This window comes from Macrobrachium rosenbergii, chromosome 59 (genome assembly GCF_040412425.1).
Source record: "Macrobrachium rosenbergii isolate ZJJX-2024 chromosome 59, ASM4041242v1, whole genome shotgun sequence".
Taxonomy (NCBI): domain Eukaryota; kingdom Metazoa; phylum Arthropoda; class Malacostraca; order Decapoda; family Palaemonidae; genus Macrobrachium; species Macrobrachium rosenbergii.
In genome coordinates, this window is record NC_089799.1 from 38,567,114 (window position 1) to 38,594,818 (window position 27,705).

The 27,705-nt window shown below is 39.5% G+C and overlaps 1 protein-coding gene across 9 annotated transcripts in view; it reads left to right on the plus strand.

The window, feature by feature from the left end:
• LOC136837768 (probable ribonuclease ZC3H12B) overlaps positions 1 to 27,705 on the plus strand; it is a 399,714-nt gene that overhangs the window by 191,204 nt on the left and 180,805 nt on the right. For 2 of the 9 annotated variants that reach the window (XM_067102699.1, XM_067102690.1), the window contains exon 2: positions 25,032 to 25,066. The exons of the other annotated variants lie outside the window; for them this stretch is intronic. The gene's annotated coding sequence lies outside the window, so the exon portion shown is untranslated. The remainder of the gene's footprint in view (positions 1 to 25,031; positions 25,067 to 27,705) is intronic. 9 annotated transcript variants of the gene reach the window in all.

A 27,705-nucleotide genomic window follows, 5' to 3' on the forward strand; every position in this document is an offset into this window, starting at 1 on the left:
GGGAAGGGTTTAATCGCTCGATGGATAAATGGGGAAGGTTTCTTTAATGGTAGCGAGGATAAAAAAGGTTTCTTTCATGGATCGCGAGGGATTTGGGCAGGGTTCTTTGCTGCTAGCGAGGGATAAATGGGGAAGGAACTTTAATGCAATCAGATAAATGGGGAAGCCAGAAACATCACCCGAGGGATAAATGGCGGAAGTTTTTTAATGGATGACGAGGGATAAATGGGGAAGGTTTCTTTGATGGGTAGGGGGATAAATGGGGAACACTTTAATGGAAAGTGAGGTAAATTGTTCATTTTTAATCCCAAGGGATAGTTGTTTCATGGGTCAGGTTTTTTTCATGGATAGCGAGGGATAAATGGGGAAGGTTTCTTTCATGGATCTCGAGGGATCAGGTTTCCAAATTGGCGAGGATAAATGGGGAAGGTTGGCCTTTGTAGCGAGGGATAAAAACTTTAATGGAAACGGATGGGGAAGCCATGGATAGCGAGGGATAAATCTGCTCTTTAATGGATGCGAGGGATAAATGGGGAAGGTTTCTTTCATGGACGAGGGATAAACACCCCCTTCAGTCGTTTCTTCTGTCGAGGATAAATAGTTCAATAAGCCTAGGATAAATCCTTGTTTGTCCTTTTTCATGGATACCGAGGGATAAATGGGGAGGTTTCTTTAATGGATCTTCGAGGATTTGGTTTCTTTTGATAGCGAAAAATGGGGAATTCTTCTTTTGTATATCCGAGGGATAAATGGGAAGGTTTTTTACAGTTGCGAGGGATAAATAAGGTTTCTTTAATGGAAAATTTGTGTGGAGGTTTCTTTCATCTTTTAGCGAGGATAAATGGGTATACCTTTAATGGTTTAGGGATAAATGGGGAAGGTTTCTTTAATGGCTAGCGATGGATAAATGGGGTGGTTTCTTTAATGGATCCCGAGGGATAAATGGGGTGGCTTTAATGGAAGGATTATAATGAGGTGGTTTCTTTATTTTAAATGGGGTGGCTTTAATGGAACCAAATGGGGTGGTTACATGGATAGCGATGGATAAATGGGGTGGTTTCTTTCATGGGCGGTGGACAAATGGGGTGTTTTTTTTCATGGATAGCGATGGATAAATGGGGAGGTTTCTTTAATGGATAGCGATGGACAATGGGGTGATTTCTTTGGCGAAAACTCGTCAAATCGTCTTATACCTACCTGAAGTTAATGATATAGGGGTGTTCGCTCTGTGAATATGTACACTTAGTTTCAACAAAATCCGTCGCATGATTTGTGTGCAGTCATGCTGCTGGAGAACGATATCGCAATCAGTCCAATGAGGAAACATCATCTTTTGATCAGGATGACCAAGGGATGAAGTTGACAGCGGGTGACAGAGAACACTCAGAAAGTGAGACATTGGATTTTCAATCCCAGGCGCCATTGTTGGCGTCGGTCAGGATTTTTTCTCTTTTGTTTTCTCTCTCTCTCTCAGAATCATTTCACCCATTCCAAATTGGCAAGATAAATGACTGGAATTTGTCTTGCTCGGATGCAGCCACGCGCAGTTCTAAACTTCATGGTGCGTTGGACGGTGAAATGAAGATGTTCTGTCCAGTTCAAAATGATTTATGGATCCTTGTTTAAAATTTTTCATTGCTATGTAGTATGCTCTTCCGTTTGGTATTTTGTAAAAACCCGGATTCTTCTTTGTATATCCTAGACACCAGTTTTCAGTTGAATACCAAAATTTGTGTGGACTGAAATGTTTCAAGTTAACTAACCTTAGTTTGACAGACCACTGAGCTGATTAACATTTAAAACACCCAGAGAATGGAAAGACTTATTTTAGGTGGCTAAAGTAAACAAATGGTTTTCAGAAGATGCAACATTGTGGAAAACGACCGTTCCTATTGAAATTTATCTGCTCTAATTCTTCATTGTTCCCGGAGAATCGAACGCGGGCCCAGCTTGCTAGACGAGAACGAAAACCTCCAATGAGGAATCATCGTGGAGATGGAAAAAGACTTTTTCTAGGAAAGGCGCCATTCGTCATTTGATTAAGCGGATTTTGTTTTGAGCTGCCCAGAATCATTTCACCCGTGAAAGTGAGTAAATGACTGGAATGTAGTTCTTGCTCATCAGCTAGCTAAACATTGCGTTAAGCAGAAATGAAGACGTCATGTCAGGAAAAATTATTTATCTAAAACATTCTCAGTCTCAATAACTTGTACAAATTGGTACTACAGTCATGAATACCATGCAAGAAAACTCTGCTAAGTAAACCCATGACAAACTCTGCGACCATTTAAAACACCCAGAGAATGGAAAGGCCAGCTAATGTCTAAAGTAAGGAATCATTTTCAGAAGATGCAACACGGTTCAAAAAACGACCGTTCCTTGTTTGTCTGCCTATTCTTTCATTGGGTTCCCAATTGATCAGGGTGGGTCTTGTAAAAAGCCTTATGAATTCGTGAGATGGAAAGATTTTCAAAAATTCCATTAAAAGTTCGGTTACTGCTCACCAGAAGTGAACTCGAATACGTTTTGTCACATATGCTTATACTAAATGCCGCGAGCCTCATCTCAGCTCAGTCTTGCCATGCTACAAACTGTGCACATTCTTGCCATGCTGCAAACTCTGCTCAGTCTTGCCGTGCTGCAAACTCTGCTCAGTCTTGCCATGCTACAAACTCTGTTCAGTCTTGCCATGCTACAAACTCTGCTCAGTCTTGCCATGCTACAAACTCTGTTCAGTCTTGCCATGCTGCAAACTCTGTTCAGTCTTGCCATGCTACAAACTCTGCTCAGTCTTGCCATGCTACAAAAGGCGTTGTTTGACCTTGCTCTCCCTCAGGTTTTCGTCGATCAGAACTGCAGTCAGTCTGCATGGACCCCATTTCCTTCATGAACGTGTGATGTTTGGATCTCTTGGCTACCGTTGCTCTTGTGAGAGAAGCATTTTTTTTTTATTGTCTCATGCAGTGACCTTTCCATTGTTCCATCAATTTTCAGGCCGCATTTGAATATCGTTTGCTATTCTTTGATCATTTTTCAAAATGAAAAAAGGATATTTTTCTGTAAGTCGCATATTTACTGGCGTATTCTAGGCAAAGAGTGAGGTAAATTTACTTGTTAAATACAGAGTATTGGTTAAATATAGATTATTTTAAAAAGTTGTGTCCTTGTTTAGGTGTGGTTGTCTGAAGATGATGCTTTGAATTTTGTTTCCTTTCAAGCACAGAAGTCGGTAGCTCCTCGTCCTCAGAACCTTGTATCCCGCGTTTATCCAGTTACGCCTTGATGATATTCATTACGGAGACAATCGTAATTGTATTGAAATTGATCCCCACGCCTAATGATTTCGCTGGACGGTACGATGTGGTTTTCATGCATCCTTTGCACGACTGGGGAATGGCATGCAAGCAAGCAGTCGTCCGTCCCTCTTGGCCTTCAGAGGGGGCTTGCGCAACTCGCCTCTCGCGGCCGAATGTGATGTAACATTTTTTTCTCCTTTTGTCGAACTTGCCAGATATTTTTCAGTCGCTTTTCTTTGTTTTAATGCCCGTCAGATTTGGTGTCATTAGTTCACGAAGGGTTATTGGTAATACACAGTACATGCGCGGGTTTTTTGCGTTTCATCCCAGTCACTTACTGTCCTTGTCATTCGTTATTCTTTTTCTTGGTTTGTTGTCTGTCGGTAGGGGCATCCCATGTCCATTTTGTTGAACATTTTAGCCCACTAGCACCGTTTCCTCTGGTATTGAATTTTTATTTTTCTTCTGTTTTTATTAGGGTCATTTCAAGAGTATTTTTTCTAGTTTTGGAAAAATTTTAGGTAATTGTTTGGCTTACTTTTCAGACCATAATAGAACGTTGGCCAAAAATTTAACCTAGCGGGGAAAGTGGTCTGTGTGCATAAGTTTTTCATGTTTTTCATACTTTGCCACAATTTTGTTTGTGAATTCTTGGTTGGAGGGTCTTTCACTGTGAAATTCTGTTTCTTGAGACTATTTGGGTTCTAAATAGGGTTAAACAGGACATCATGAAAGTTTACTTATTTTACTCACGAATAAAAAATTTGATTTCGTTCGGCAGCTAAATTTTGTGTTAGATTTCTGTCGTTTATGAACTATATTTAGTTGCGTACTTTTAACGCATTTGGATTTTATTTGTACTGGCACTGAAGTGTAAGCAAAAGTTTAATATATTCAAGTTTCGAGAATGGCTTCGTAGGTATCTATTTCTGTCTAAAGACAAGTTCTCCATTATACATAATTTCAGTATGTTTCCTTTATACATAGAAGCAACCTTTAGTGAATATATACACATAGTTGGATTTCACAGGTTGACAGTTGTCCTTGCACAGTCACGCATTTTCTGTAATTATACCTGTAGTCTTTACTAATAATAGAGTAACGTACGAAATATCACGGTTGTAAAATTGACTGTTGTGTGTTTGAGACTTGACCTGACGTCCCACACAAAATGTTTTTCACTCGCTTTGTTTCAGAGTACTGGATGTTATTTGTGCTTCGTTTTTATATTTGGTTCCTAACTCATTAGCAGTTGATAAATATGCTTGTTGTTCTTCTATAAGACCATTTGATAAGTGTTTGTTTGGAAGCATCATTCCCCCACCCAATTACAGAACAGGATACGTCAGTCTTGCGCGTTGGATCCCTCCCCGCTTGCGTTTTCTGAAAGCGTTTATTAGCGAACTTTGCCAATGGCAAGTTCCTTTCAGAAATTGGCGAGATTGCAACAGGAGCGACCTGTGACCTCCTGCTGCAGGATGTCCTTACCCGGGGAACCGTGAAATGCAGTGACCCTTGTGTGGGGGAGCGTGATGCAGCACCGGCTGCTCCGTTGTCTGGTTTCGGGCAGCTGGCCTAGAATACGCTGTGCAACCGCGCCAGCTCTTTGGTGAAAGACCGTTCCCGCCTTCCTGCATTGGCGCATGCCTCTAGCAGGAGGGGCCTCGAGTTGGGGAACAAGGACGCGCATAGGTCTAAGATGGAGCGAGGGGACGCATTCCATCGAGGACATTGAGCAGACAGGATCTGCGTTTTTTTTTTACACTGACTTTGTTCATGCGGCTGTAGTGTTATGTAAAATCTATAAGGAAAAAAAGGAGATTTCAGTTTTGATATGACAAATTTCCAGTCTTTCTTGAAGGAAGGTACCCGGTCGTTTGGTAACTCGGGGATGATGCAACGGCTTGGGTATGTACTGTAAGGAAGGAGATGCCGGATTCAGTCATTGTCGTCCTTTCTGTATAAAAGCGAAGGAAGTATGAAATTTAATATTTTCTACCGTTAACTTTATTCTGGCCATAAGATTAATTTATCAGTATCCATTACTCTCAGTACCGGTGACGGCCATTGTGGAATATTCCCAGATGCGACAGGTATGACGTGGCTCTTATTTCTTGCCTTCGTGAAGGAACAAATCATCGTATCGTCGGTTCAGATGCAAAACAATAGAGCATCAGGAGATGCGTAGGAAAGCGTCTGACAAATGTGAGTGTCTGTTTACACAGAAAATGGCAAATGAATGTCTTCTAGAAGAGGGGGAACTCCCTGGCGATGACTTTGTGATCATCAGCATCAGGTTTTCCTTGAAACGCTGGAAACTCTCTTGTTGTGTCGACGGTTGTTTTTGTTGATCCTTTTGTGGGAGGGTTACCCCTTGGACGCTGTAGAACTTTTCTTCTTAAAATTCAACGTTCCAAGTCCTGTCTTGATCTCTATTTGACGTATGGCGTGAAAAACAGAATTAAAGACAGCATTGTTGCCGTGAGTCTCTGAAGAATTTTAATGAGACAGGTTATAATTTTCTCTCATGCCGAATTCTTTTTAGTCTTCTGATCATGTACTACATATATTGAAAATTTTTCTCTACAGTGGAAGTTCGAAGCAGTCCTTTGCATTATACCTGCCAGTGAACTGCTGATCACCTACAATTTCTTCGAGATGTAAAAATGATAGGCAAGACTTATGATGGTAGGCAAGACTTTCTCGCCTACTGTCAAAGATGTATACATACATACATATATACATATACTGTATATATATGTATATATATGTATATATATATTCTATATATATATATATATATATATATATATATATATATATATATATATATATATATTCTGTAGGTACTTAGGTAGGTAAAAGCAAAAGGATTAATAAAATCAAAATCCCACACCTGGACAGGATTAAGATGTTGACACAGACACTTGGAAACTCTATCCCCTTTGCTTTTACCTACCCAGATACCTTAGCCAAATCCCTGACTAACGTCCAAGAAAAGCCAGTCCCCAAAGACACGAAAACCCTTGCCTCGACTGTGACCAATCCTGCATCGGTTTTACTGGTAAATCACTCCCCCAGAGATTAATACAACATAAACGTTCAGTAAGGTACAGCCAACAGAGCTCAGCTATTTTTAACCACATAAATAACCATAATCACAGAATAAACTGGAATTTTGTCACACATAATTTATAGCAGAAATTGTTAGTTCAAAATCCAGATGGTAGAATCAGCACTGGTTAAGCAAAGAAATATGATGAACCTTTCAAAAAGGAGCCTGAGACTCAGATATTATAGATAAAACCTTCTTCCGACCAGCAGTTAAGAAGACTAAGAAGCTATCAGCTGGTGTGATGTAATATCTGACCTCTGTAACTCTTGGTATAAATACTGCTTTTCTGTAATTCTTTAATCATTTCTTAACTGCCTGTAGAGGGAGACAGTTGTTCTCTGAAATTATAGCATTAACTTTCTACATTTTGGCATTTTTATGGGCTCCTTTTATGAGATGGAATTTTGTTTTAACAGAAAATATTGGTAATTTTATGTATATATATATATATATATATATATATATATATATATATATATATATATATATATATATATATATATATATATATATATTTCTGACACATCAATTTTTATCTTATGTAAACGTGCTCCATTCTAGCTCGCTTAAAAAGTTAGTTGTCTGTTGTTGTCATACACCGCACGGCGTGCCACATGAAAATAAGAATATAATAACAGTAATCACTTTAGAGAAGCTGTGGTAATTCTGGAAGAGCAGTGCACTTATTTTTTAAGGACTTTTTAATTTTTTTTGCTTTCATTCAAACTAATGATAATTAAACTTGGACCCTTGAAAATTTCCTAAACCATGCACACTGAAACAAAATTCTAGCTATATTCACAAAAATTGTGAAAGGTTAACCATTGGCCAGTTTTTGCTGAACTGAAGAGGAAAGCTTTTTTTTTTTTCAGGCACACTGGAACTTTTGTTTCCCCATCATAGTCTTATTGTGTTGTTAGTTTGAAATGATTCAAGGTCAAAATCCGCCTAGAAATATGATTTTAAGCAATAACAATATATCTTCACAGTGATGGTGGAAGTGTTATTATAGTAATGATTAGAGATCATTTTTAGAATTGCCGAAGAAACTTTGATAAGTTTTTTGAGACTGATGGATTCCAGAGTAATTCAGTTTGCAACTTAAGTGGCTTTTTGGAACTTTCTATCTCATATTGCGTTTGGAGTAGCGATGCCTATGTTTGCCTTTTTGGTAGTGTGGTCGATAATTCGGAGTAGGGGCGAAGGTCAGGTCAGTGCATGGAGACCTGACATGCACAAACCAGGTACGATCAGCGCCCAAGCCCCTGTGCGCTTAGGTGAGACCTCTCTAGCAATAAGGCAATGGCTGCCGATATCTCCCTTGGTAGCCCTATGCACCCGTCCCCCAAAAGCCTTCACTGCCTAGCTAACAGTCAGGATCGTGTGCCAGCGGGAATAGGCCACGACCCTCTTCAAGGTCAGTGTGCTGAGAAGAGTAAGAATGCTATTGTATCATCATCATTAGGCTTCCATATCTTTTTTTTCTTTGTGTAACACCGAAAGGTTATGGATAATAGCTAAGTCATGGTTATTTGCTCCACTTTCTTCACCCCCATCGTCTGATTGGCCCCAACTGTTGTTGTGGGCGGAGTGTCTTTCCATCAGAGCCAATACACACGTGAGATCCACATTTCACAACTCAGCTTCACTTGGGATCCTTCAGCCAGTGAATTTTGGACGTTTGGTTGAGTGTTATAGATTCTTATGGGCTGAGATGGAAACTTTCCGTTCAAGGAAAGATTGTATAAAAAAAATCTGATGTTACCGGAAATTCATTATTTATCTTTCACTTATATATATGTATATATATACATATATATATAGTATATACACATATATGTATATGTGTAAATATATATATATATATATATATATATATATATATATATATATATATATATATATATATATATATATATATATATATATGTGTGTGTGTGTGTGTGTGTGTGTGTGTATGTGTATATACAATTAATAATAGTAATAATTACATATATATAAATTTATCTATATATATATATAATATATAGTATATATATATATATATATATATATATATATATATATATATATATATATATATATATATATATATATATATATATATATATATATAATATATAAATATATCTTAATATGTCTTGACTCATATTATCTATCGTCTTTTCTGATGGTATGGGTACACTTGTTTAATCACAGTATAATCATAATTCTTAGAATTCATTTTGAAGTCTAACGTGACGCCTCCCATTTTGTTTCCTTCCACTGCAGAAAAAAACTGGTGACAAATTCTGGACGATTACTCCTGCTTGAAAAGATACATAGATGTATGAAAGATGCAACCTCATCCCGTGGAGAGCATATGCATGGCAGCTCAGGCTTCTTGTTCCGTGGAGTTTCCCTTCCATTGGGAAACGGTGGTCATGTGGGAGCCGAGTAATGATGATGAATATGTGATAAGAAAGGAAAAGTATGAGACAGGTGGTTTTCTCTGGTCTTTCGGCTGAGTTGCACTGAGAAAATATCGTCCCCTTGGTCGTCTTTCGTAGAGGGAAACTAAATTCCTTTGCATTGTGACTGTAATGAAAGTTGTGAAATCGACCAGAAAAGGTTTGAACGTGACGCTGGACATGGACCACTGAAATACAGTAGTGTGTTGTTGTCATAAAGAATTGTCATAATGTGGACAGGGGAAAATGATTTATTTCCGGTAAATGTTGTATGCTTTCTATGGTATAACGAAAATATGAAGATTTTTGAAAGGGTCCACATGGCCGGTATTCTGTGGGCTGGGGTAACCCGCTTGGACATGGGTTAAACAGCTTTTGGAAACCAGAAAAAAACTGGTGTGCGGCTGAGGAAGAAGGGGAAGATGGTTATGAAATTGTTCGTCTTTGAGTTTTCAACATGTTGTGATCAGGAGCTCGTTTTAGCGCTAAGATTCATGGTAGCAGTAGCACAGTGCTTTTATTCTGACAGTAAGATATTTTTAGACAGTTACAACATAACTCGAACTGTCGACCTAACCGCTCAACTCTCCTCGCTGCTGGGAGAAAGGGAGCTGGTGATTGGTACGATACATGTACATGCGCTACCGGGGTCTAAGCGATGTCAGGCAGGGCAGCCGATCGAGACTACGGTCTACCCCAAAGCCAAATCAAAGTCCTTCAAAAGAAGGCGTCGTGCTTACCCCATACAAAAAATGGGAAAGGGCAAGTTAAAAGAAGAAGAAGAAGAAGAAGACAACGTAATTCCATGTCCGCATATTAATTGCGGCGAAATTTTCAAAGGCTTTCTCCAGCTAGGCAGTGGCTGTCATCCACTCCCTTGGGACATTCATCATGCATTCATATGGTAATGAGGCTTGGTGCATGCGTAGTATACTACATAGTTCTTATCATCACCCTGTACGTTATCCCAAATCCTTGAAAGAGGTCTCCTGGGGCATGAGTCAAGGGTTTGAACATCAACAAATCATTTGTTTGCTGGAGTTGCCTTGAGAAAAAGACTCCTGGTGAGCAAGTTGGATGTTGTCTTCAAATCTTTGGAAAAATGCCTGTCATCTGACGTTTCCGGCAAACTCGAGTTAGTTCTTTTAGTGTTTATCTCTTTTGGTGAATCGATAATTTTGTGGCAGTAAAGATCCCTTGTAGCTCTACGTTAATATGTATTTACTGAAGGGGAGGTAAAAATATTGCACCGAATTTTACACTATTCTGTGAACAAATCTCTTATGGGAATGACGAGTCCAGGGGACACATCCTTTTAAAGCTAAAACGAGACATTTCATGCTTATTCGACAGTGGAATTTCTCGCTCTCTGCAGCTGACGAGCGCTCCGGTTGACCTTCGGATGCTGTCACGTGACCCACTTTGTAAAAGTGAGCATATGCTCTTTTCAAAACCCCAGAGAAAAACTGAGCTCGAGAATTCCGTGGCTTTCCCTTTTGAAGGTATATTGCTTGTGCTGAAAGGAAGCTTGTCGTTCGTGTAATTGGACCACGGCCTTGCTCGTCTTGATGAAAAATCAGACGGATGGGCTACACCAGGTCTGCGCTATGCTCTTGATTTGGAGAGTAAGAAATTTCTCAAATCCATTTTAATCTTTTTGACAAGAAATATAAATTTAAAAAAAAGAGGAAGAGTCCGATAGAGTATTAATAGTGCATTAAATGCACATTGCAGAATCTTGAAAACTGAAGCGTACATGAGTAAATTTAAAGTAATGTTATTGCTTGCTTTTTAAAACTGGGAATTACGACGTCTTTTTTTTATTGTAATAAAGAATGAGTTGTATCGATATACAGGCACATTATACTTGCATGCACGCACAGGAATGGCGCAGGTCCAAAGGATTGTATGCAAGCTCCTATTCTGTTAAAATAAAAAAGCTTGAAAGTATTATTAAGTGGACATCGACAAAATCATTTACTGCAGAGGATATCGTGAGCAGCTGGTCTTTATAAACGCTGAAGTCACGATTCACAGATATTCTGCTTAGGCTTAAGGTATTTGTGGAAATTAGGTATAAATAGTAAGGAACCTTAACAAGAAGAGCAACAGAAAAACTTGAACTAAAACATTCTCCAGAAGGTTATTGCCTATTTCTTCTCAGATATCAAAAAGCTTTCAAAAAAGCCAGTGTGTAAGTCAAACGAGATTGTTGGGGAAAGTGGGCGTGGTTTTTGGAGCTGGGTGATTGGGCGTGGTGAAGGTCGAACATATCCTGTTGAAGAGGTGGGGCCTGGGATTGGATGGGTGTCCCTGGCAGCACTCCTCTCCCCCCCCATCCTTTGGCAAGACCCCTCTGCTCCCCATCCGGAGCGACAGAGAGGTGGCGCTCGCACAGAACAGACACAGTTAGTCCCTGTACGCCCCCGTTACTTTTTTCCTTCCAAGACTTCCTTATATCACGGGTTTTTGTGTCCTTTGCGCTGGGTCCTATTTCTTCCTTAAACGATGCGCACGCAGTTTGCCCTTTGCTGGCGAATCGAATCCTTAACCCATCTACGAGTCTCATTGTTTTCCGTCTGTTATTTGTGTTTGAATATTTCTCATTGTTAGGCTTTGTGACAACCTTGGTCCTTTATACAGTGTTTTCCCTCTCACCCTCGAGTGAGCCTCGATTTCAAGGACTAATGTCAAATGTATTCTATGTCCGTATTTACACATTTTTGTTTCTGTGTACTCGCACTCTCTCCTTCCCCCTCTCCCCCCAACCCACTCACCCCCCATTCAGAGGTACTCACATCAGTAAAATAGAGCACGTGCTTTTGTAGTTTGTGAGTGTGCTCAGTCGTTTGATATGAAGCTGACATTTGGTTTCATCTCGACGCTTCTTGGTCAATTCACCGTAAGTTCCGCAAAGCGAGTTTTCCTGTGATCGACGACGTGTCGCCAAACATCATCATGCAAGCAAGGTCACTCGAGAAAGGAAGCATAGTTGACTGAGGTGCTTTGGTGAACAGCAGAAAAGGGTAAATCGGGAACAGTGATGGTAGTTCGGAAAGGAAAGCTGAGCCGAAGAATATCAGAACATGAGGATGGAACCTGATAAGGAGGAAGGACGCGGAATAAAAATAGAATTGCGAGACTCCATACGAAGCTACAAACACACTTCAGGGAATTTTCTTTGCTTGAAGGTGCCATTATGGAGGCGATGATATGAATGAGGAGCATGGAGTGGTTAGGGTTAAAGGGATGAGAGAAAGAGGAATAACGTGGAGAATTGATGAAAACAGAGCAGAAGGGAAAGACTTCCAACTCATCTGAATTTGCGAAGACTGGACGTGTTGAAGACATTAAATTTTTCCTTGTATAGGGAACGAAGACGAATATTGAAACGAAATGGCAAAGAAACAAACAAAAGCTGTCATTAAATTGACAGTCTCTCCTCGAGTGATCTCTACATTGATTAAGACGTGTGGAGATGTCAGGATCCTTATTATCAGTGTGGCAGAGAGAAAGTCATTTTGTTCTTTACTTCTCTGAAGCGACGTCGTTGAGAACTTGAAGCGTTTGTAGGATTTTTTGTTCTCGTTGTTGATTCTCCATTTATATGACAGATGCTCAAAAACTCCTCGTAAACTTTAACCACATAGCCACGTTGCATCTGATCCCCTCTTGTTTTTCCTAGAAGGATAAAAAAAAATTGTGTTCTTTCCTGTATTTCTTTGTAAATATTTTCCTCAAAGCGGTTCGAAGGTTTCACTTTCGGTTTCTTCGGGTTGATAAGAAAAAAAAAAAAATACTCCCAACGTCGTTAAGTCTTCCTACTTACCTCCGTCATGACGAAAATCAAAGAGCTTGACTGCTGTCAACGTCTGTCTATTAGTAAAAAGTGTTTCAAGGTGACCAACCTCATCATAGGAGATCGCATACCAGGCCACCCTTGCGGATTTGGGGATATGTAGATTCTCTCTCTCTCTCTCTCTCTCTCTCTCTCTCTCTCTCTCTCTCTCTCTCTCTCTCTCTCCTTAATATATGTAGATGGAACGTTTTCAATTATGACAAGTTGATGGTGTTTTAACCAACTTGTTGATTAGTAAAGCAAATTAGCATTCAGTGAAACGTATGACTGGATATATAATAACTGCCTCATAATGAATTAGCCCCAAAGGAAAGCATACTTAATTTGTGTGTGTCTGTGTGTCGGAGAGAGAGAGAGAGAGAGAGAGAGAGAGAGAGAGAGAGAGAGAGAGAGAGAGAGAGAGAGAGAGAGAGAGAGAGAGAGAGAGAGAGAGTGTGTAAATAGATCATTTAAATAGATTACGTTGTATGCAGTGTCTTGTCTTTGATGAATACATTTGCATATTGTTTTTAAGGTCCAATAAAATGCTATCAAGTAAATGCTAAAATTGAGGGAACAGAATTTGCCCTTTTATGTTTTTGTACCCACGTGCCCAGAAGTCATGGCTAAATTTGTGCATTCTGACCTAAACACAGACTCACATACATAGATGAGATCATCACTTCTTTGTGACCCCCTATATCCTGGCCGTGGTGGGATTGAGTTGAGTGAAAACAAACTAATAATTTTCTTCTTGGTGTCAAGGGATACTCTTGGCCGTTCACCACTGTGGAAGGACGCCGTAACCTAACCACAAGGCCATGCCGTATACCCTTATGGCATTTGTGTGTGTGTGTGTGTGTGTGTTTTTTTTCCCGTCCTGGGGACAGTGGAGATAGAGGCCTTTTTCTGTTCCCACTCTTCGTGTTATACTCATCTTTGTTTACCGTCTGACAAACAGTAATATTCGGCGAGTGTCTGCCAGAGTTTCGGTTGTCATTGGTTTGTTGCTCGATTGCAAAGTTTGTGTGAATCTGATCATTGGTTTCATCTGTGCCTTGCAGAGAACACACACACACACACACACACACACACACACACACACACACACATACACACACACACACACACACATATATATATATATATATATATATATATATATATATATATATATATATATATACACATATAATAGGCGTTACATAAATCCATTGTGTTAAAATCGTTTCTTTTATTCTAGCCTAACGGTTGAAATTCTCTCTCTCTCTCTCTCTCTCTCTCTCTCTCTCTCTCTCTCTCTCTCTCTCTCTCTCTCTCTCTCTCTCTCTCTCTGTGGCATTATGATTTTAGTGAGAGAGTATTTTATCTTGTCAGGCTTATTGACTTGCTGAAGGTACTTTTTTCTATGTGTCTGTGAGTGGAAGGTGTTTGCTTATTCATGACTCCTAGTAAGAATGAAAAGACTTATTTGAATTCAGGTGAGGAATAACTTGGAAATTATATTTCCTTATCAAAGTTACAGGTATATGTCAGGGAATGTTTTGAACTTTCAACATTTGTTATTCTGATTTCAATTTAGCAAATCTCCTTTGCGATTTCTGTCATCACTAGTGGGGTTGCCAACATTCAACATTGCATTAGAAATTTATCCAGAGGACTTTTGCTTCGCAGTGAAATGACAGAACTTAAACACACTGTATTTTTTACAAGTATATTTACGTTCACGTTTTGGCGTGTGCTTAAATGTTTAAGAAAACATGGACATGTTGTGTATTACTCTACAACTGCCGCCTGTCTCTTGGAGAACCTTTTTCACTGTGTGATACACTACAGCTCTTTTTAACCAGAGGCCAGGTTCCTTTAAACCGGTGCTTTGCGTTGCTTTCGTTAAGTGGAACCCTTGCATGATGGAATTCAGTTCGAGACCAGAATCATTCGTGGTGTACACAGGTGTGTGAATAGTAGAGGTGTTGCCAGCCAGATGACCATAGTTGATGTAGCCTATAATTCACCCAGCTTTTTTATATGAAGTGAACAGGAGGTTAAAGAATCGGGGTGTGTCAAGGTAAGTTTAGGGAGATAGCAAAGAGACGGGTGTTTAGTCTTTTGGGACGTTAGTCCTTGGCTGGCAAGTAGTTTAAAGGTATACGTAAGCCAGACAGCTTTGACCATTTTTTGGGCTTGGTTATGTAGGCTGCGTCTATATTTTCAATAGACAACACGCACAAGCGCACGCACATATTTTATATATATAAGTATGTATGTATATAAATATAATATATATATATATATATATATATATATATATATATATATATATATATATATATATATATATATATATATATATATATATATATATATATATATAAGTAATGCGTTAGTCTCATTTTTTCTTTTTATTTTATTTTTTTTTTTACTGTCAGCATGCAATATGTTGTCTTTCAGAACACGAACACAGTTGATTATCAGTTTGCCACTTTGAAAAGCGGAGAAAGGCCCCAGACCATTGATGGTAAATGGCTTCTTCCTTATTTAGCATTACGTGGGAGTTGTTACAAAATTAGACTAAAAAGTATTGTTCCTGGCAAGTAGAGCGATGATAAAACTGTTGAAAGTAAGTCAGAAAGAAGTAACCTAGCATATATTTCTTTTTTTAATAATCTTTTGCCGAAGGATTGAAGACTTCTCTTACTCGGCTTCGGCGAGGATGTAGGATTGGAGAAGGACGTGGGAGGTTTTATGTTCAGTGATAAGTATCCTGCTTTCGATCAGATATTTTTCTCTGTAGAGAAAAACTTGAATAAAATACGGTCATAAATATAATACCTGTTTCTGTTAATCAGCTCAGTGGTCTGGTAAAACTAAGGTATACTTATCTTTTTTTGTCTTATGAGAAAAAGAAAACTGCTGGTATTCCAATGACGACAGTTGTCTTTTTTGAAGACGTTAACGTACTGGTTGTTTATAGAAATTCCGGTGTCGATTCAGAATAGAAAAGCTTTGTATAGGCCGAGAAATGGGCCCCAGAATAGGAATGACGAGGCATTTCGAGTATGCGGCTGTTTTGGTCGTCGTATTGTAGTGGCGTAGGCCGATCCCTCCCTCCCTCAGCTGCTGTTAACTGACGCCCACTGCCTTGGATGAGAGTCCGAAGCGCCTCCGCTCCCTTCGTATTCACGAACGATGATGCTAACGGTGGTCGTGACGTAAACTTGGGCCATTATCACTTTTTTCTCCTTCTGTGTTCTAGTTTTCATCATCCTCCTTTTTTTTCCTTTCGTTTTTTACAATTATTAAAGTTTTCACGGGGATACGTTTTCGTTTAATAATACCTTCCAGATCAGATTGTTATGAATTTTGTGGTGAGCGTGATACCATTACTGTTTTGACATACTTTTGTGAAATGAAGTTAATTCTGTAAAATAAATTAATTGCAGAAGCTGACATCATACAAAAACTGATATTCCAATTATGGCAACTAGAGTTATTTGCATATTAATGTAATTGTATTCACCCTTTGGATAAATTAATGAGGTATTTTATTCTGCTGAGTCGTTCTGTTTTAATTGCAGGTGGAATCAGTAATCACATTGAATGGGTCATTTCATAATAACTCAACGATAGTGAAAGTGTGCTGAATTTGTGTTGCTTTTAAAGTAACCAATGATTCGGTTGCGTCTGTTTCACTTCGAAGAATACTACGTTCGTTGTGCTTGAAGTTTAACAGCTTGAATGACTCTCCTAATCTCCTTTCTTTTTGCACACTCGAATGTGGCGTTCGTGTGAGGCTTCCTTAGATTAGTTAGTCATAATATTTGGGAAATGGCCTTAGCTGACTGGTATGACATGTATGTTTTCGTTTTTTTCATGGATAAAAATAGCACTTTTTAATGGCAGCTGTAGAACTTCTTCCTTACTCCTTTGCATAGTAAACCACAAGAATGGGGTTTGACAGCCGAGCAAGGCGTAACTAAACTGTTCCGATGTTATGGCTGCCAACAGACTTCTTATGAGGGCCAGGAATACCGGGTCGGAAGGTAGGACTGGTTATTGGTTAGTGATGGACTAGAAGAGCTGCCATTTGTTGCCATAGAATTTCTGCAAGAGTGAATCTTGATCCTTTGTGTGTCATTCGTTGTAGCAGTAAAAACTATTGTAGGCCTATGCTGTTCGGTAGATGTTACGAGCATTGCCTCGCCTCAGCTTTTAAATTAAGGTGAGAAAAATCGGCCTAGGTTATTAGTAAGTTTAGATTTGGCGTCTACTTTCGGTTATTCAAAAGACAAAAGAATGCATTTGGATCAGGTTTTTGAATAGAGGAATGGAAGGAAACCATTCTCAGACAGTAGACTAGTTAAGTATACCTTAGTTTAACCAGACCACTGAGCTGATTAACAGCTCTCCTAGAGAGGACTGGCCCGAAGGAATAGACTTATTTTACGTGGCTAAGAACCAATTGGTTACCTAGCAACGGGACCTACAGCTTAGACTAGTAACGCATGCAAAGCAGAGATGTACACTTATATATATAATGAATAATACTGTAAGAGCTCAGAAGTGATTTGCTTCCGTCATGTGACCTGTTCACCCGGGTTAGTGATGTGGGTAATACCACCACACCGCTTTGCCTCACTTGTGGTTAATTGATCAACTGTTTAAGTCCTTCTGTTATTCCGGTTTTTCTTTGCCTTTGTTAGTCTCAAAAAATACTCCTACAACTATTTTAAATTTATACTGACCTCTTCCTCAGGGACGATCAGCGTGAAATGAGAGGGAAAATTCGAACTCATTTCATCCTGCATTGTATTTGGAAGCTGTAAAATATAAACGCAGATAGACAGTGTGCACAAAACAAAACAAAACAAAAACAAAAAATAAAAAACAATGATATAAAAGGCATTGATGACAAGTCTAGCAGAATAAACTTGAGTAATGAGTCACAGATAAGTAGGCTAACTGTAGGACTAAAGAATGAAGCGCCACTGTATAGGGGCACTGTTTACAGTATTAAGATATTCTTTCAGTAAAATGGATATGCACCGTATCTTTTGTTGCCTTGAATTAGAACTGACGTATTCTCCCCACCGCCATTCTGACGCGTTTCATTTTTATCCCGTTTTTCTCTTTACAGCACATGAAGTGATGCCACTTCCAAGTCAAACTGCTCAAGCATACGGTCCATAAACTTTCTGTGTTGGTCACATTCGTTTGATCTGTCCAAAGATGTCGTTTCTGCGCCTTATACCCACATGCACACATACTGCCATATTTAGTGTGTTTTGTGTGTCTCCCCTTGACCGAAATTACGTTGGGTTTAACCATATCGTTCTGTGTGTGTTTGTTCGCTTGAATGCGAGACTAGCCAATAACTGCGTTAAGGTCATTGTCATTAACATGGTGGGATTCCCTGATGGCTGTTCCTGGTGAGAGAATGCATCCTACTCTCTGTGAGAGAAGAGAGAAACTGTCTTCCTCACTCTCACTCGCATGATTATGCAAGCGCAAGAGGATCCTGTTGCTCGGAAAGGCCGTTAGTGCTTTGATGCGCCGTCGCATGCCCCCAATTCTAATTAGCGCTCGAGGGATCCTCAAGTAATTTTAGTCATTGTTTTCCTTTTCAGGGACAGCGTAATGCTGCGTGCTTTTCTTACCATCTTGCCTTTTATTTTGCTTGTTATTCTTGTAATCTAGTTATAGGATTCGTCGTCAGACAGGTTTCGACATGACTAAAAGATGACCAGAGAGAGAGAGAGAGAGAGAGAGAGAGAGAGAGAGAGAGAGAGAGAGAGAGAGAGAGAGAGATTCGTAAGTTAATTACAATAATATTCTGCTCATGGGTTTTAATGGCTCAGTATCTGTAAATGTCGCAGCACGTTTTCAATATCCGTCATCCTCATGGCCTACAACGCCATGTGACGCAAAGGGTCGCAATGAAATTCCGCTACTTATGTCTTTTTTGTGCTTTATCTTCCACAAATCTCCACGCTTCTCCATCCTTCCATCTCACAATCCTCATCCAAGTACTGTAGGTCTAGGTCTTCCAGCACCTCTGGTGCGTACATGAGCCCAGCTGACTATGACTACCACTAACTATTCTCCCGTTCCCCTTTCATCATTATCTCATCTACATACGGAACCTACATAATTTCTCTTGTGGAATCATTTGGAGCTCTCTCATGCCATCTGACTCGCAATGTTCGTCGTTAAGCTTTATCTAGCATACCTACTGTTTGATCGGCCTCTTTTGGTCTTTCATTAAGCTCCAACTCATGAGACGTGTACTGCATATCACTATTCCCTATTAATTGGAAGGTTCAGCCTCGCTCCTTTGTGCAAACTCTGTCCTGATTATTTCCTTTTTTCTTAGAGGTAATTGGAGTCCATCTCATTAGATATGTGATGCATTCTGTTTAGCAGTCTTGTGGTGTCACTAATTAAAACAGCATCATCTGCTTATTCTATATCTGTTAAGTTTAAATCTTTAATCCAATCTAAACCTTCTCTTTCAGCTCCGGTCACTTTTTACATGGTTTTATTCAACTTGACTTCTGCGTCTGTCTGTCTGTCCTCAAATCTTGTAACTCAATTTTCGACCTGTTCCCTTCATCCGATGGACTTGAAATTTTGCATGGTTACTCAGCCCTCGTGACAATACAACCTTACATGATCAGTAGGTTAGCAGTGACCTCTAGTGACCCTATAGTGACCTCTTCCAGTATATCAGGATTTGTATGAAACTTCAGATTTTTCATAACTTTTTTGACTCGATAAAATCTATCTTCTACATAACCCCTCCTCCCCTCCCTATCACACGATCAAGTGCTGATTTATATGTCCTCTCCTCCTCCCCTTCCCTCTTCCTTCCACCTCCCCAAGCACAGACCAAGTGTTAATTTAGCTGTGTCCTCCCCTCCCCTTCCCTCTTCCATCCCCCTCCCCATTCCCCTCCCCTCCCCTCCCTCGTCCTGTGCATAGATCAAGTGTTAATTTAGCTGTGTTCTTCCCCTTCCCTTCCCTCTTCCATCCCCTCCCCGTCCCCCTTCTGGAGCACGCGATCATGTGTTAATTTAGCTGTGTCCACCCCCTCCCTTCCCTCTTCCCTCCCCTCCACCTACTTGTGACGCCAGATAACTCTCAATTAATCAATCAATCAATCCCCTCCACTTCCACGTTCCCTCTTCCCCCTCCCTCCCCTTCCTCATCCCCTTCCTTCCCCATTCTCCCTCTCCTTCATTAGCTTTCCTCTTTCCCCCTTCCCCCCTCCAGAGCACACGATCAAATGTTAATTTAGCTGTATCATCCCCCTCCCCTTCCATCTTCCCTCCCCTCCCCTTCCCCCACTCCTCCCACTTCCCTCTCCCCTCCCTTTCCCCCACTCCTCCCACTTCCCTCTCCCCTCCCTTTCACCTCCCACTTCCCTCTCCCCTCCCTTTCCCCCACTCCTCCCACTCCCCTCCCCTCCCTTTCCCCACTCCTCCCACTTCCCTCCCCCCTCCCTTTCCCCTTCCCTTTCCCCTTTCCTTCCTCTGCCCCTTCCTCTTCCACCCCTACCTTTCCAGTTCCTCATAGGACGGGTTGGTATCGTTCTCGGAAGCACTCTGCTGGGCCCGCGTTCGATTCTCGGCCGTGAAGAATTAGAGGAATTTATTTCTGGTGATAGAAATTCATTTCTCGCTACAATGTGGTTCGGATTCCACAATAAGCTGTAGGTCCCGTTGCTAGGTAACCAGTTGGTTCTTAGCCACGTGAAATAAGTCTAATCCTTCGGGCCAGCCCTCTCTAGGAGAGCTGTTAACCAGCTCCTCAGTGGTCTGGTTAAACTAAGGTATACTTAACTTTCCCTCCTCTCCCCTTCCCTCCCCTTCCCTCCCCTTCTCATTTCTTCCCCTCCTCCTACTCCTCCCCTTCCCCCTACCCCCTTTCTCCCCCCCCTCCTCCTCCCCTCACCTTCCATCTTCCCTTCTCTCCCCCTTCCCTAATCTTCCCTCTTCCTTCCTCTCCACTTCCCCTCCTCCCCTCCCCTCACCTCACCTTCCTACCCCCTTCCCTTCCCTCTTTCCTCCCTTCCCTTTCCCTGCCCCTTCCCTCACCCTCCCCCATAAACGGATATCAGTTTTTTTAGTACAATCATAACTTGGTTACAATTTCTGTCAAACCTAAAAAGTATAAAATAAATATAAAATTTTTTTTTTTAAATGCTTTTATTAAATGCACTAAAAAGTAGAAAATAATATTTTGGGACACACCAGGATTTCCTTACAATTAATCGTGTCTACAAAAATAAAAGCGTGGGCGCCAAACATGGAAGGAAAAAATACAAGAAAAGAAATAGATTTATTTTTTTATTTCTTGTAGCATTTCCTTCCATGTTTTGGGACCGCACTTTTATTTTTGTAGACACGATTAATTGTAAGAAAATCCTGGAGTGTCCCAAAAGGTAAAATTGCATTCAGTTCAGCACCCTACTATTTACTGCAAACGCTTGACAAGGTCCCATCTATTTCCTTCATGGGTGATTTCAGCCAGCTTTATGTATTTAACTGGAATGCTATAATGACACAAGACCTTCCAAATTATTGGTCTGTGGACGTTGTCCCAATTCCTTTTCGTTATCGCAACAGCCATCACAAGGGGATATTTAAATTCCACACATTGCTGCACGATAAGCCTGAACGCAAACATTTGATCTTCGCAGCTGCTGCCTTTTCTAAAACCAGCTTTTTCATTCATTTCTTTCCCCTGCTTATTGAAAATAAGCACACTGAATATTTTCATTACAACCGACGTAAGAGCGATGCCTCTATAAATAAAAACGTTCATTCTCGTCACCGTGCTCCGGTACCTTAGCAGTGATTTCCAATTTCCAAACATCAGGTATTTTCCTCATTTCCTACTGGACAAAATAATCTGGTTATTAGTATATGATTGTCATTGCAGTTTCAGCTAAATCATAACCTGTTGTTTTCCATCCCCTGAGTTTCTTCACGATTGATCCCACTTTTTAAAACTGTGGTTTCATTCTTAAGTTCATTTAGGTATTCCTCAGCTTCGGGTACATCAAACCCATTATCCCTCTACTTCTTTTCTGGTATTGCTGACACCCTCCTTTTGACAAGTATTTTCCGCTGGTTTTCATATCCGGTTTCTGGTCTGTTTGCTTTTTATAGAAAAAGTGAATATATACAAAACACACAAAGCTCTAATATCTTTAATAACAGAAAAAGCACGAATTGTCGTTTGTTTTTTGTAACAGAAAAAGCACGAATTTTCTCTAGTTTTTTTTTTTTTTAATACGAAAGAAATTATATGATGTATGTTCTGATGTACTCATTAGGGGATAACTGTGTTTGGTTGCCATCTCTTCATTTTGTGTTTAGAAGACGAAGCTACTTGATCAGAATTTTAATGGTTAATACCCTGTTCCACGTTGTAACAGAAGCGACGGGGAAAATGCAAGTTTCTTTTAGTTTTTGACGAAGGGACATTGTGTGATTCTTTCAAAGTTTTCAGAACGGTTTTCCGGTACTTTGTTTCAAGATTCCTTTTTTGGGGGGAAACGTTCAGTTGCTTGATACCCTGAAGACGTGAAAAATGCAGCCTTGCTCAATAATATTCAAATGGAAAGGAAAATGAAAAATGTCGCCGACCTTGATTCTTGAGTCCCTGGAAATATTTGCTCGTACTTTAGTCAATAAAACCGAGAAGATCTTGCATATCCTCCAGATATTGATAAAATATTAGTCTTGAGGTTATTAAGACCAGTGATATAACATATGATGCCTTATACCGCTGTTTCATTAAAATACGTCATTGCAGTGTCCTTAACGCGGTGCTCAGAAATTCACTAATATTTTGAAAAGCCATTTCCTGTTTGGACTTCCCGTCTAACGTCTGATCTTCTGGTTGAAGACAAGGATTGCGGTAGGTGGAGGGAGAACTAAGAATAATTTAGCTAGGATAATTCATTATTGATGTTTGTGGGTATCATTGACCATGGAAAATTTATTAAAAAGCCCACACATCCTCTTGACGTTTGTAGGTACCGGCAACATTGAACAAGAAAGGCCATGTGTTTGTTCATGAAGAGTCCAGTGCTTTTTTCAGAAAACCGCGGAGGCGCAAACACCAAGCAACCGACTCATTGCCTTGCAGAGTCCAAAGTCCTCACTCTGTGAAAATATGTCGTTTGATTTAATCATTTCTTCTTAAGTGTATGAGAGAGAGAGAGAGAGAGAGAGAGAGAGAGAGAGAGAGAGAGAGAGAGAGAGTCCACCTCTCTCTCTCTCTCATGTGTTGTGTATTGCATCATGAACTACGTAGATTTTTAAGGGATTATGTCATCTTTCAGGGAGTCCCTGATTTTTCTTTGATTTAGTAGCAGTTAGTAAGAACTGTCAGTTACTATGTAGAATATATACGTCGGGACTTTTTATTTCAGAAAAATATTGTTTAGAATGATGTCATATTTGGAGATAATTTTCTTAATGATGTTTTTAATTGTGTTGTTAAGCAGTTGGTGGTGGAGTTTTGAATTAGTAACCGTTAAATCTCGCTCTCTGCGGTTGTATCTTATCATTCGAATTGTGTTTTATGTATGTATATATATATAAAATATATATTATATATATATATATATATATATATATATATATATATATATATATATATACACACACACACACACATACTATATGTGTGTGTGCGCGCGCGCTTTTTATGACGTCAGCATTGAAATTTAGTATTAATTAAAACCCTATACGGTATAAGTTAATCACTCATTATCTTTAACTATAGCTGGTAATTTTAAATGGTGGTAAATCCTTCCTCATTTTTTATATACTTGTCTCTTTTTCTGATTGAATTCAGTTTAGCTATTTAGTCGGATTGTTCTTTTGCTAACCTACTCTATTGCAAAGTGTTTGTGTTCAGATTCTCCATGTTTTCGTATAAGCAATCACGCTCTAGGACTCCCGTGTCGACACAGTTATACCTGAATGGGAAAAGAGACTCTAAGTAAAACCGGCTGTTGAAGATGGCAGATTGAATAAATCGTGGAAGATAGCGGAATGCTCGGAATTGCAGTTTCTGGAAGTTAAAAGCAGTTCACGCCAGCGGTGGCCACTTGCGCTCAGGGTCTGTGGCAAGATCCAGAGCAGCCTGCAGTACAGTCAAGTAGCTCTTGAGGGGAATCTACGCTGGGAAATTTTGTTTCTTCCTGCCGAGATTTCAGGAAAATTTCTCATTTTACTCCTCACTGATGTCCTCATTTTGTCTCCGTTTTGAAGGAATATGTTGCTCAACCTTAAGATTTCGTGTGATTAAACGAACAGTAGATTAAACCCGTGAGTTTCCTTTTTTTCCATAAATTCGAGTGGAATTACCTTTGCCCATTATTTGCTGATTATACCAGGGGAAAAGAAATCACCAGGGAAAAGAAATCATAGGTTGTAGAATTCAAAACGTTGAAACTGTATTTTTAGGAAGTTGTCAGTAGCTGCAGACCAGTCGTTGCAAAGTTGATTATATAAGTTTTCCATTATGGTCGTCCGAGCGAATTAGAACTTTCCTCCAACGCAGTCAAGTTATTGTACCCAACAGGATCCGCTGTTATTTGCAGTCTTATTAAAGGCTCCGTCTTGGAAATGGGAAGTGGGTCTATTTTTATTTCAAGTGAGTTTTTAAGCTTACCTTGATCCCGGATGTGCGCTGAGAATTCTGCACTTTTTTTCTGCGTTAACTTTTGATTTGCTGTTTACGTTTTTATGCGTTCTGGATTTTGCAGTTTGAGGCGAAAGTCTTTTGCCCGTTATCCTTGCTATGAAATGAATGTTTTTCTTCTGATATTGTTAGCAGGGAAGAAGGTATATACTGTGTTTTAGGTAATACGTAATTTTTGTATTATTATTATTATTATTATTATTATTATTATTATTATTATTATTATTATTATTATTATTATTATTATTTAAAATTGATGCAAAATTCTGGTCATCTTTACAGTAATATATATATATATATATATATATATATATATATATATATATATATATATATATATATATATATACATACATACATACATACATACATACATACATACATACATACATATATATATATATATATATATATATATATATATATATATATATATTTTGTAATGTGTGTGTATGTATGTATGTATATATACATGCATTGTTAGTCTGAAATTGTAAGATATCGCACCCTTTTTATATTTAACTATGAATAATGATAATGATATTCAATAATCATATTGAGACAGTAGGCTAACATTGTCAATCTAACACGTCTTTTCCATTTTCCAGGTGCGTGACGATGCATTGATTGTGACGGATCTTGGGTAAGAGAGTGTGTTACCTTTGTGCGCACACACAAACACACACACATACGTATATATATAAAGAGAGAGAGAGTCAGTCCCATTCTTTTGGAGCTTAATTTCTTGCCCTTGACAGGCAGGAGGAGGGGAAACAAAAAGAACCTCTTTCTTATCTTAGAAGTTGCTCTTGAAGTTTGTTATGCGATTCCCGAATGTATCGACGGGGTGAGCGGCGCTGAGATATCCGAACGATTTCCGTGAATGAAATCCATGTAAAGTATTTTGTTTACCTGTTTATTTTATTGGGTGATAGAAGAGTCTCATTGTGAATGGGTGCCCAGGAGAGAGGGTACTTGAAAGATGATTTATTTGTTCGTGTTAAAAATACTCCCACATTCACATTCTCATCCTCTCTCTCTTCCTCTCTGCCCAGAGAAGTGGTTTCCTTAAAGGTCTTTGATGCCCTTTGTGTACTGGACGCTTCGTGGTCCTGTTGTTCTCTCTCTCTCTCTCTCTCTCTCTCTCTCTCTCTCTCTCTCTCTCTCCTCAGATATTTGGACGTTCCAGCGTAATTGTTTCATAAATTTAAATGCATTTTAAAATCAGTGCTCGTGCTATAACCAGTAAGTTCAAAACTGTTTGAAAAAAGCGGCACATTTTCTCTCTTCTCTCTCTCTCTCTCTCTCTCTCTCTCTCTCTCTCTCTCTCTCTCTCTCTCTCTCTCTCTCCCGAAATGCGTGTATGCATACAAATATAAGCATTTACTGGATGCCAGATAAAAGTTTTAATTGGTTAAAGAAAGGAGAATCATTCACGAAATTTCCTTGGAGAGGCAGCTGCTTTTTCTTTCTTTACGTCTCTGATGTGTAACATTTTCAACCTGCTTAGCTCTTTATCACTTCCCATTTAACCGTTAGCTTCTACAAAGTATGCGTTCTTTATGAGGGCATTCATATATATATATATATATATATATATATATATATATATATATATATATATATATATATATATGTGTGTGTGTGTGTGTGTGTGTGTGTATGTATGTGTACGTACGTACTAGCTGACCAACCCGGCACTGCCTGGAAAGACTATGAACAACAACTTACGGGTAGGTAGGCCCGTTAAAGCTCTGAATAACGGTCTACTGGGAAAGGGGGAGGGGTAGGAAAGAGGGAAGAAGGAGGGGGAAAGGGGGAAAAAGTGAGAAGATAGAGGAAGAGAGAGAATGGGGAAGGAGAAGGTGAGGTTAAGATTAAGGGGGAGGGGAAGGTGAGGGTAAGATTAAGGGGGAAGGGAAGGTGGAAGAGAGATAATGGGGAAGGAGAAGGTGAGGGTAAGATTAAGGGGGAGGGGAAGGTGAGGGTAAGATTAAGGGGGAAGGGAAGGTGAGGGTACGATTAAAGGGGAGGGGAAGGTGAGGGTAAGATTAAGGAGGAGAGGAAGGTGAGGGTAAGATTAAAGGGGAGGGGAAGGTGAGTTAGATTAAAGGGGAAGAGGAAGGTGAGAGTAAGATTAAGGGGGAGGGGAAGGTGAGGGTAAGATTACGGGGGAGAGGGAATTACGTTCTCCTATTAGAAAAGAATAAACGACATCACTGAACAAAGACAATAAATAAAAAATCTAATACTTCTACGGTACCTACTCGGGTGCGTCTGTGTATTTGTGTGTGTGTGTGTGTGTGTGTGTGTGTGTGTGTGTAAGGGGGTGGGGAAGAAGGTCTATCTCTCTTTCAACAGTACAGTAGACGGACCTTTTATCAATTACGTGAAATTCACTGCACAACAAACCGAAGGAGATCCGTTGTAGATATGATGATGGTAATACCGTAAGGTACTTAAAAATATATATTTTATTGGCAGTGTGTAATTAAGATACGTTTGGCTCAAGATGAAAACGGAAAAAAATGTGGTAATTCCGTCGCGAGTAATATTTTAAGGAAGGGATAGATCTGTCGCAGAATCATTTGGTCTACTAATTGGCATGCGTGGTTGGTGATGAATTAGTTCTTGGTCTCCAGAGTTGTGCCCGTAACTACGATTTTTTTTTCCGTGGATTAAACAGAAGTTATATTTTGAATTACATTGCTTTATGAATGATTGAAAGTAATTCTATTTCAGTCAAAACACATCTGTTTAATTTTGTGGATGTGTTAAACTGATTACAGGGTTTGCAGTGGAAGGAGTTTAATGAAATCATACGTCTGACAGTGTCTGGAAGAAAAGGTGGAGCGTCAGGTGAAAAACGAGATTTAACCCAGAAAGCACTGAAGAAAAAGGTGACGTAAAAACGAAAATTTCATCCGTTTTGTCAGCTTGTATGTGTGTCACGGGGTAGGGTTTTGATTTTGAGTTATAAACCTTTCACGGGTGACATAGAGGCCGTGTGCAAAATTTTCTCTGGGTCTGTCAAGCGGTTCGGATTCCTATAGAATCCAAACAAATATAAAAATATTCATTTCTATAGAATCCAAACAAATATAAAATATTCACTTTTATATATATATATATATATATATATATATATATATATAGATATATGCATGTATGCATAATTCTGTCATGGAAATAGCATCGTGATGTAAAATTTTGAGTATATAAGCTCCAAGGGAAGTAAAACAACGAAGTGCAAGATCTTTCGCCTTTACCCCTAAATCATTT